Raw genomic sequence first — 12,843 nt, 5'->3', positions numbered from 1 at the left:
CATGTCATAGCATAATGGAATTTTTAGAGTAAAGGAAAAAAGTAAGGAATTGTCCTTAGTTTCATTTTGATTCTCATCCATAAGAACTCCCTCTATTAGTGTGTACTCTTTCTGGCTTCAGTTTCTCCCTCTGTCAAAAAACTTTTATCTACTACAACTTCTTCTGATAAAAAACTCTACCTTTGATATTAGACCAAGTTCATTCTTCCTTTGTACATCTCTTTCTCTTTCTGTTTACAAAATTCTATGAGATATGAATACAAAATTCTCTTTGTTTGACATCTAATGCCAAAGATAATGTTTAGTGAATATTAATGCACCTTAAGTACATATTCATTTGCAATATGCCTTTTTCAATACTGCACCAATTGAATGATCTTCAACATGCTTTGGTTGATGCATCACTAAACTTTATTTAGTGAGCTTCAGATAGGGGAATGACCCCTAGCTTACCTCTTAGATACAAAAATGCATCCTTAGGTAATGGCTTGGTGAATATGTTCACAATTTGTTCTTTTGTATTTACATATTCCAATCTGACTTCTTTATCTTGTACCAATTCTCCCAAGAAATGATATTTTATAACAATGTGTTTTGTTTTGGTATGCATCATTGGATTCTTTGATATATTGATTGCACTAGTGTTATCACAGTATATAACCACTGGATCCTTGATTTCTATCTTCATACCTGCTAACAGTTCTTTGAACCAAACAATATTTGAACAATTGACTGCTTCTATCACACATTTTGCCTCTATTATGGACTGAGAGATACAATTCTATTTCTTTCTTGTCCAAGACACTAGTCTCTTGCCAAGAAAGAATGCTCCACCTCTAGTGTTTTTTCTATCATTAATACTTCCTGCCCAATCAACATATGTGAATACTTTTAAACCCAAATTGCCTCCTATAAACCATATTCTTTAGTACCTTTCAGATACCTCATGATACTTTTGATAGCCATCATGTGATTTTCTAAGAATCTAACCACCATATCGACAGCGAATGCAATATCAGACCTTGTATGCACTACATGCTACAATTTTCCAATCATTGATTTGTATGTGGTCTAATCTACCTCTTTGGAATCATCATTTTTGGAAAGCTTATGTCCAATAGACATAGGGGTTCTAACTGATCTTGAATCTTCCATTCCAAATCTTTAGTATCTCCTTGATATATTTAGATTGAGTAATGGAGATACCATCTTTCTTTTGTTGAATCTACAATCCAACAAAGAATTTTATTTCTCCAAACATAGACATCTCAAATTCTTTACTCATTTCTTCTGAAAGTGCCTTGAAAAAGTCATCATTTCCTATGAATAAAGTATCATCAACAAATATTTCTGCCAACACAATATTTTTATCCTGTCCTTCTTTGATATACAGACTACTGTTATCATTTTTTCTTTGAAAGCCAATTTGTATCAAGTAGTTATGAAGTCCTTCATACCAAGCTCTAGGAACTTGCTTGAGACCATATAATGCCTTGTGTAATTTGTAGATCATGTCCTTTTTGCCAGGATCTATAAAACCTTTAGGTTGTTTAATGTAGACTTCCTCATGAAGAATTCCATTCAAGAATGTAGATTTTACATCCATTTGATAAACTTTAAATCCTTTGTGAGCTGTATATGCTAGTAAAATTCTAACAACTTCTAATCTTATAACAGGAGCAAAAGTTTCACCATAATCAATACCTTCTTGAGAATAGCCTTTACATACTAACCTTGCTTCGTTTCTGGAAACTTTTCCATATTCATTTAGCTTATTTCTGAATACCCACTTTGTGCCAATAACATTTTTATCCTTGGGTCTAGGAACAAGAGTCCAAGTTTTGTTCTTCTCTATTTTTTCTATTTCTTCATTCATTGCTTCAATCCAACTTTCATTATCCAAGGTATCTTTAACATTTCTAGGTTCAAATTTAGCAAGTAAACATGTACCTTTCAATTTTCTTCTTGTTATTGTTCCATCTGATTTGTCCCCAATGATTTGATCAGGTGCATGATGCTTCTGACATATCTTGCTAACACAAGTTCTTTGGATTTGGAATGAGTTTCACTAATTTCATCATGAACTTTAGTATCAAGCTTGGGTCCCACTGTCTGTGACTCGGGTCCATTAGACTCGGTTTGCTTTAGCTCGGTAGCCTCTGACTATGACTCGGGTCCTTTAGGCTGTGACTCAGGTTGCACTGTCTGCAACTCAATAGTTGTTATAGATTTTGGGGACTTGGAAGGTGAGGCCTTCTATCTTCTAGATAGATTTGTCAAGGTATTAGGTTCATAGTAAACAAATCTTTTGTAATCTTCAAGCTCTTTATTGCTTTCTTCTTCACTCTTTTTTGAAAATTCATCAATTCTCACATGTGCACTTTCTATGATTTTATGAGTCAAAAAATTCAAACACTTGTATGCTTTACTTCTATAGGAGTATCCTAGGATTATGCCTTAATCACTTTTGACATCAAACTTGCCTTTCCTAGATTCTTTCAAGATATAACATTTGTTGCCAAATATTTTCAAGTAACCTACATTAGGTTTGTAGCCATATCATAGTTCATAAGGAGTTTAATTTGAGTCTTTCTTTAGCTGAACTCTGTTCAAGGTATGAAATACAGTGCTAATTTCTTCCTTCTAGTATTTGATTGTAACATTCTTTTCTATCATCAATGTTCTTGCACAATCCATGATGGATCTATTCCTTCTTTCAACTATAATGTTCTGCTAAGGTGTATGAAGGGCTGATACTTGTCTTTTAATTCCTTTTTCAATGCAAAATTTATTGAATTCATTGGAGATGAATTCACTGCCCCTATTTGATCTTAAACATTTTAACTTCTTTCCAATTTCTTTCTATACTCTCACTAGATACCACTTGAATTTTTGAAAAGTTTCTAGTTTTTCTTTTAGATACATTATAGTCATCATTATAGAATAGTCATCAATAAAAATAATGAAATTTTTTTCTTTGTTATAACTCTCTATTCCAATAGGTCCACATAAGTCTATATACACAAGCTCTAAGACTTCTTTAGAATGATAGTCCTTGCTTTTGAGACTAGTCTTTCCCATCTTACCAATTTGACAATTTTTAGCATAGACCCATATCAAGTTTCCTCAAGCTAGGAATGCCTCTTACTCTTATGTGTTTTCTTATCTTACCTAGGTTATCAAAGTTTACATGACATAATATTTTGTGCCATAACCAAATTTCTTCTAGTTGAGTAATAATACATAAACTTTCACTGAGATAAAGATAGAATAGGTTACCTTTTGTTTGTTTCCCATATCTAACTAGATTTCCTTTTCCATCTAGCAGTTTGGCCTTTCCATCCATCAATTTTATTTTGAATCCAATGTTATTCAACTATGCCACACTTAGTAGATTATGCTTTAGTCCTTCAACCTAATAAATATTATCACATATAAGTTCATTGGTCAAAGAGATACATCCTTTTCCTTTTATGCAACAAGGTTCATTATTACCAAATCTCACACTCCACCATCATAATATTCCATGTGTTCAATCTTTGTTTTATCTCTAGTCATATGATGTGAGTAGCCACTATTAATAATCCATGTATCATTTTTGATAATATGAGAGATAAGTGCCATCTTATCTTCTTCATCATCATATTCATCTTTTACAACAATATATACCATTTCATCTTCACTGTTATCAGAATCTGTAGCCATCAAACAAGATTTCTTACCTTTGTCTTTGTAGTTTTTGAATTCTTTCTTGCCTTTGTACTTGTTAATTTTCTTTTCATACTTTTTTTCTCTATTTGGGCATCTTGCATCAATGTGACCAACTTCTTCACAAGAAAAATAGATTAGAGGAATCTTACCTTTGTACTTTCCTTTGCCTCTGGAATATTTCCTTGAAAGTAGGGCTTTAACAACTTCAAGATCACTGTCATAACTTTCTTCTTCTTCTTCACATCTTTATTGATTTTCCTTGGATTTCTTACTCTTTTTCTGAAGTGAGAGTTTGGCTTCAAATGCTGACTCAATACCTTTGGAACTAGGAACATAGTTATCATAGTGATCCAACTCAAAAGCTATCAATCTTCCAACTACAACATCCGAAGTTATAGTGCTATTTGGATCACATCTCATCTCTTGAATAGTAGACACTCTAATTTCATAGATAAGAAGAAGGTTGCTAAGTACCTTTCTTATAACTATTTTGTCATCAATATCTCCTCCAGATGCTTTGATTGTGCTCACACTTGCTTTGAATCTTTCCACATATTTTGCAATGTTTTCATCTTCTCTCATTTTCATATGATCAAATTGACCTCTGAGACTTTTTATTTTAGCTCTTCTTACATTATCATCTCCTCCATAAATATCTTTTAGTTTGATCCACATTGCATGAGCTGTAGTACAGTCTTTTACTTCATCAAATTCAACACAATTAAGAGTAGATGCAATATCAATCACCATGATGTTATGATTTTTCTTTTTAGCAATGTCTTCAAGTGATAATGTTCTGGTAGGAGTCTTGTATTTAGGACACTTACAACCTAAATCACTAATATTTTCTAGATGTAATCTCATAAGTCCTTGCCATGTTGCAAAGTTTTCTCGGTTCATCCTAGGAATCTCTCTTCTGCAAGACATCCTAATCTTTAGCTTAGGCCCTTGAAACCTTCTCTACAAGCACCAAAAGCTTTGATGCCAATTTTTGGAAATATAAGAGGAGTAACTGAGAGGGAGGGGTGAATTAGTTACCACTACAATAAATTTTAGATCCCTTAGATGTCAATACAAAATAAACTCTAAAAATTGAACTCTACTGATGCTAAGCAAACACACAAAAAAATGCTATAATTCAGTAAACACTTAAAATGCTTGGAAAATACTTAACATGAAAATATTAAGATGTGATATATGATTATTATTACTTTAACATAGTTGCAAACACATAAGAGAAATAACATGAACACATTTGACACCAAGTTTTAACCTAGAAACCCAATTTGTGAAAAAACCACCAATTGCAACTAGTTACTAATTTTCACACTTCTAAAGTGAGCCCTGTTAGGAGCCAACCCTGTTAAAGGTTACAAAAAACACTATTAGATGTGACCTTGTTAAAGGATTTAATCACCTTGTTAGAAGTGGCATTGTTAGAGGTCTTTTGACTATTCAATAGAAATTTCACCTTGTTAGAGGATTTATAAACAGTTGTTAAACCAAATCTGTTAAGAGCTTTAGATCACTACTATGATGGTTAGAGAGTAACGATGACATGACTAGATTTGGATGCAACTGAATTGTTGATTACATATCTCAATTGTAGCTTAAATACTTGATCCTTCTTGATTGAATATATCTTTTCAACTCCTTAAGGATATTTTGCTTATCCTTCTGATTCGCTTCCTCTTAGCATCATCAAATCTTCAATTCTTTTCCAAGCATTCACACTTTCTAATTCTCAACTTGACCTTATATTTATATCTATCATATTGTCAAGTCAGCTAGAATATAACATAGAATAATTAATATTCATCTTCTCAGTCAACTAGAACCAACAGATAAATCAACTGAACTCAATAAGCCAAAAAAAGAAAATCCTTCATTAGCTGACCCTGCTCGGTAGACACTAACTCAAAAATGATTTTCCTATGTTAACCAAGTGAAATCGATCAACATTGCATATTTGCAAAGTTTCTTTGGTAACTAAGTGAGCTTGGTTAACACTGGTTCCATCCAAAATCACCTTCATTAATCGAGAAAGCTCGGTTAATATTGTATCTTTTGCAAACTTTCCTTTAGTGCCCATATGAACTTGGTAGTTACTATCTTCTGAACTAGGAAAACTCTAGAACGCTCGGTAGACAAAGAAAACTTTAGTCAATGCTCGAGTGAACTTGACATACACTAACTGGTAATGATATGACATTTTGTGTAACATCAAAGACAATACACAATTAATAGATTGTTTCAACAACCCTTTGTCACCCCAACCTCAAGAGGACATATAACTTATCCCCTACACCTCCCTATCTAGTTACACCAATCAGTTTCCTACTTGCTTCCACCTTTGAGTCACTCCAACTTGCTCACCAAGTTCACTTTCCCACCAATCTTGGCATTTCTATCTTCTACAAGGAGTGAGGGATTCATGCTAGGGATTATAGGCCTCATCCATTATTCTAGCCTTGAAATTCATAGTTCTTCTTACTGATTTCTTCAAACTACCCCAAACTAGCCTAATTAGGCCTCCTAACGAGGTTTTTGGGCCACAAATCCAAATTTCACTTAACAAGGTGTCAACCTAAGCTCCATTGTGGATACCCTTTTGGAAAAAATTCAAGATTTTGTGGGTCTCAGGTTCTAAACCTGTTTGTTCACCCCTTTGCTATTTTTAAAACTAAAACCAAGGGTTTCAAGCATTTCCAATCAACATTCACTAGGATTTGATGAAATTCATAACAAACCTAATCTCAAAACCTTCTCCTCTTGTAAATGGATTCCTCAAACATCCCTCCTCCTTCAAAAACTCTTTGATTAAAGTATCTAACACATTCAATCCACCAAATTCCACTTGCTAGCACTTTGATCACCTAGCCGTGCACCAAAGGTTTTCCTAGGGCATCACATCAAATATAGAAGCCATGCATTTCCAAGACTCTCCATCACTATGTACACTTTACAGGGGATCCTTTTTCATATCTCCAAAAACCATGATGATTCCATAGCGAGGATTTATGGAGGAGCCATTTTTCTAAAATCTATCAAAGCAAGAATAATGAACATACTATGTACCTAAAATGAACTCTAATTGAATTGATCTCTAAGACAAAAAGTACTGTGACCACATGAACTAAAATAATCAAAACCTAAAATGAATCATTCAATCCATTAGACCATATAGGCAGCCAAAAATTTAAAAAAAATTGTTAATTCTATAGCCAAACCTCGTGCCTTTAAACTTCTAACTTTTCCTCTTACAATGTCCAACCCATGAAATGATTTTCACTCATGGTCTTATAGGTTATTTGAGAGATTTTAGACAATTATCTTAACTATCAACCTCTTTCTTGCATTATGCAAATTTTTTGTCAAAAAGTTGTCAAGCAACTTTTCAAAGTTGTTGACAACTTTTGCATTTCTTGGCAACTTTGACTTCCATTATGTTGGGAACTTCAAAATTGGTCCACTATGATCCATTTAATATTTCTAGGAATGATTTAGCCTTCAAAGCATCAATTTTTCACCATTTTGACCAATTTGACAAGTTTTCCAACAATTTACATCTTTTTGACATCTTTCTCACCTTTTTGCCAAATGACAATGACCTCAAACCTATGAAAAAGGATGTAAAAACATTATAGATGACAAAATAAGAACAAAACCATACCTTCCTCAGAATTTGAGGGTATAAGACCCATACCCCTAACAACCTAAACACAAGGTAAGCAAAACAACTAGAATGGATTGAGCCTAGTCAAGTCCACCTAGGAGCAAACACACCTAGCCTTCTAAGGTCCAAACACAACCTAGCTAAGGTTAGTACAAGCCAAAACCTAAAGTGTAGAGCTAGGAATAAGAGTTAGCCTAGGTGCTCCTATGCCATATGGTAATGAGATTTAGGATGAATAAATGACCATGTAACAAGGGAGACATAAGGTGGACATATAAGGAGATATAAGTAGTCAAGGGAGACATAAGGTGATTGGTTACAAGAGATATAATGAGATGAAAAGAATGATGGATTAAGTGGACGATGAATACATAATGATCCTTTGCAAAATGCTGATATTGATGGATGACCAAATACTGCATTGGTGTTCAACCCTATTTTTTGATCCAATTGTTGAGATGCCACCTCAGGAATGGGGTATCCCATTATGATCCCACTAGTTCATAGCTCTAAAAAAAGATGATATCAATTAATGAGCAACAAAAAAATATTAGTTGATATTTTCTTTATTATTTTCTTTTCCTTTTAATTAATGTTATTTGTGATGTAAATTCAGTTATATATATGTGTGTGTGTATAGATATATATGTATACACACATATACATATATGCATCTATATATATGAATTTTTATATATGCATATATATACATACATATACATGTGTGTATATATATACACATGTGTGTATATATATATGCACACACATATACATACATACATACATATGTATATATATTAGTGATGTTAGTTCAGTTATAGATATATGTGTATATGTATATGTATATATATACATGCATACAATATATATGTATATAAATGTATGCGTATCTATATGCATACATATATATATATATATGCATACAATATATATGTATATATATGTATGCGTATCTATATGCATACATATATATATACATATATGTTGTATACATATATATACACATACATATATACATATACATATATATGTATATATATGTCAATACATATATATATGTATGCATGTATATATATACATATACACATACACATATATCTATAACCAAAGTAACATCACTAATATATATATGTTGTATGTATGTATATGTGTGCATATATGTATATATACACATACACATATATCTATAACTGAACTAACATTACTAATATATATACATATATATGTATGTATGTATATGTGTGTGTGCATATATATATATATATATTAGTGATGTTAGTTCAGTTATAGATATATGTTAGTGATGTTAGTTCAATTATAGATATATGTGTATATATATATATGTATATGTATATGTATGCATATATACAGATATGTATATATGTATACAGATATGTATATATGTATACACATATGAATATATGTATATATATACATGTATACATATATGAATATATATATACATATATATTATATATACATAAACACATATAAACATATGTATGTATATATACATATAAATACACACACGTATAAATGTATGTATATATACATATATGTATGTATATATACATATACATATATATGTGTATGTATATATACATATATGTATGTATATATACATATACATATATATGTGTATGTATATATACATATACATACATATATGTATGTATATATGTGAATATAGATATGTACATACACATATATGTGAATATACATACATATATGTGTCTATATATGTGAATATAGATACATATATGTATGTATGTGTATATGTGAATATATAGATATATATACATATACATATATATATTGTATATATGTATATATACATATACATATATATACATATATATGTACATATGCACACATATATGTATATATATGTAGATATATACATATATACATATATGTGTACATATGTACATATATATGTGTACATATGTACATATATATGTGTGTGTACATATGTACATGTACATATACATTTACACACACATATATATACATATAATATATATATATACATATAATACATATTATATATATATATATGTACATGTACATATATATATGTACATGTACATATATATATGTACATGTACATATATATATATATGTACATATATATATATGTACATATATATATGTATGTATATGTACATGTATATATATACATATATATACATATATATATGTACATGTACATATACATACATATATATATATATATGTACATGTACATATACATATGTACATGTACATATACATACATACATGTACATATATATATGTACATGTACACACACACACACACACACACACACACACACACACACACACACACACACACACACACACATATATATATATATACATGTACACATATATATATATGTGTGTGTGTGTGTGTGTGTATATATATATATATATACATGTACACATATATATATGTGTGTGTGTGTGTGTGTGTGTACATATATATATATATATATATATATATAGGAAATTAGTTGAAGCCTATATTATTTATTATTTGTTGAAATTAATTATTATTATGTGTTAAGCTCAAGCAGCCTCAAACCCAAGACCTCCGAAATGAGAGGCTGACAATTTAGCATTGTGTTGTAGGCTCTTTCCTTGTTCAATTCAATATTTTTAGTTAGTTTTATTAAAAAAAATTGTGTGTGCGTCTGCGCGTGCACGTGCACGTAATGATTAAGGTTTTTTCTATGAATTCATAATAATGTGATTTGTTTTGAGTGCATTTATAGACAAACTAGTTATTTTCCAAATCTAATTAGAATATTTAATTTTAATAAAATATGAGGTTCTTTTATGTATGAGCTTGTCATTTGATTCTTATTACTTAAAACCTTCTCTATGATTTTTTTTTGGAATAGAAATGCCTACAAATGAACTACACCGAAGAAAGGTTGTTTTAGACTAAAGTTTGATGGTGCATCTAAGGGTAATCCTAGGAATATAGAAATTGGCTACATCATACACTTATGGGATTAAAGAATGCATGCAAGCTTGGCCAAACCCCTCCCCAGAACTACCAATAATTTAGCGAAAATGGAAGTCATGGTTGTTGGGTAAACACTAGGTAGAAATTTAGGGATTAAAAAGTTGGAAATAGAAGGAGACTCACCATTTATAATTAATTCTCTTAGATTGCATAGCACCCTAAACTGGAAACTAAACTCCATTTTGGAAAAAGCTCTTGAACTACTAGATAAATTTGAAGATAATTATATTAAATACATATACAAGGAAGGCAATAAATGGGTAGACATTTCAACAAACCAAGGAGCTAATAGTCTCTCTTTCAAAACTATTTATAAACATAATTAATAGAATATTTTCACATCTAGCTCCTAACCTTATGCACACATTATATAAAATTCAAAAATCTACATCCTTTCTTATAATCAAATAAATTCACAAATATGTACATATATATATACATACACACATGCATACATACATACATATGTATTCATATACATATTTATGTATAAATATATATATGTAGAAATACATGTATATATTTATATATTTATACATATATTTAAACACACACACACATAGAACCTTTCTATATAGATATATATACACAGATATGTGAATACACACACACACACACACACACACACACACACACACACACACATACTTCTACATCTATCTATCTATCTATCTATATTGATTTGATTTATTTATATTCTTCAATATTTGATCATCTAAACTAATTTTGTTTCCTTTTCTTCTTCTTTTACTCTCTCTCTTTCTCTCTCACACAAACATGTGTGTGTCTACATATATGCAAATAAATTTAATTGAAACAATATTTATAAAACTACTTTCATATATAAAATAGTTATATACATGTAAGTATGTGTGAAAATATTTCTTTGGTGGTCTTTTTATTCTCCCCTCACTTTCTTGCTTTTCATTTATTTTCTATTTTCTTACCCTCACTTTTTTCATTTCTACATCCTTACCTTCTCTTTAGTCCCATTTTTTTTTTTTGTCTTTTCTCACTTTAACATTACACATACCATTGATTCCTTCTAACCCTTGTAGCTAGTAGATTGTAGGTGTATTGTTTTACTAATAATTTCCACTATCTTTAGATATATGTTTTTATTTTGGGATTTGGTCTCCCCTGAGCTACAATCAAACATGGTTTCCTTTCTACATTTTGTCTCATCATCCCCCACTCTTTGTTTTTTTTTTGAGCTATCCTTCTCCCATCTTTACTTGCCTTCTCTCATTTCCAATGACTTTATTTGTGTTTCTCTGTGGTTTCGCCTCTTTCCTTACCTTTCATTTTCTCTTGTTTTTAGCTTGCACTTCTTTAGTTTTCCTACTTGCAACCTTCCTATCTATTACCTCTTTCTTCCCCAATTTCCACCTTGTATCTATAGGCTTTCTAAGGCTTTTATCAAGCATTTATATATTTCTTGTTTAATGATATTTTGAGACTAATTAGATTCTTCTCTTGGTGGGAATTTAGCTCTTTTGCTATGTCTATATTTTTATTTATTAGAACCTTTTAACCTTATTACACTTTATCTTAAGGTTTATGAATGATCACGCTTTAGTTTCAAATTTATGAAAGGCAAATATATTTATGAGTTTTATGGTCTTGAAAACAATAATTTCTAAGGCATTGACTCCCTTTGCATAGACTATATTTAGAGAGTGAATGCCTTAGTCTTTATGGAAATTTGGGCTTTAATTTATTGAAAATATAAAATATTAACAATAATTTAGGCTATTGTAATTGATATTCAATAATTTTCTACTTATGTTATTAGTGAATTATTCTTTGTAACCACCATATCACTTTTAATTTAAGATAGCTTACATCATCGATTAATACTTTCTTCATTTTATGCTTTGATTTAAATGGAAAACTACACCTTTATCTATATAAATGATGAAAATGTTGGCATTATCTTCTTAGGCCTTTGTGACTTATATTTGATTCTCATTTTTTACAATGATATTTGTTGAAGGATCAAATATTTGAAAGCAACATAAAAAAAAAACAAGAAGCCTATTGTAAAATTTTAAAAAATACTTATCTTTTATTAATCTAGGACTAATATTTAGAATTTTATATTATAAAGTTGTCAATCTTACATTACTAGTTAATGATGCCTTCTTTTGATGTATGGGTTTATATGGAAACTTAACCTTTTGAAAATAGATGGCATTATCATCTTTAGGCTATCATGACTTATATCTATTTATCAAGTTTACTAGTAGCACTAACCTTTGTTGAAAGATCAACATATAAGTTATAATAGGGACCCTCCTGAATGAAATCTAATCAATGATAGACTTGATTTTATTTTATTTATTTATTTTATCTAGGACTAATATTTAAAATTTTATATTATAAATGATTAAGCTCCTAAAAAAGATCTTATAGAATTTTG

This window comes from Cupressus sempervirens, chromosome 6, assembly GCF_028749045.1.
Source record: "Cupressus sempervirens isolate cs-2001-9-10 chromosome 6, ASM2874904v1, whole genome shotgun sequence".
Taxonomy (NCBI): Eukaryota; Viridiplantae; Streptophyta; class Pinopsida; order Cupressales; family Cupressaceae; genus Cupressus; species Cupressus sempervirens.
The sequence above is the reverse complement of the archived record's forward strand: the minus strand, read 5'-3'. Positions refer to the sequence as shown.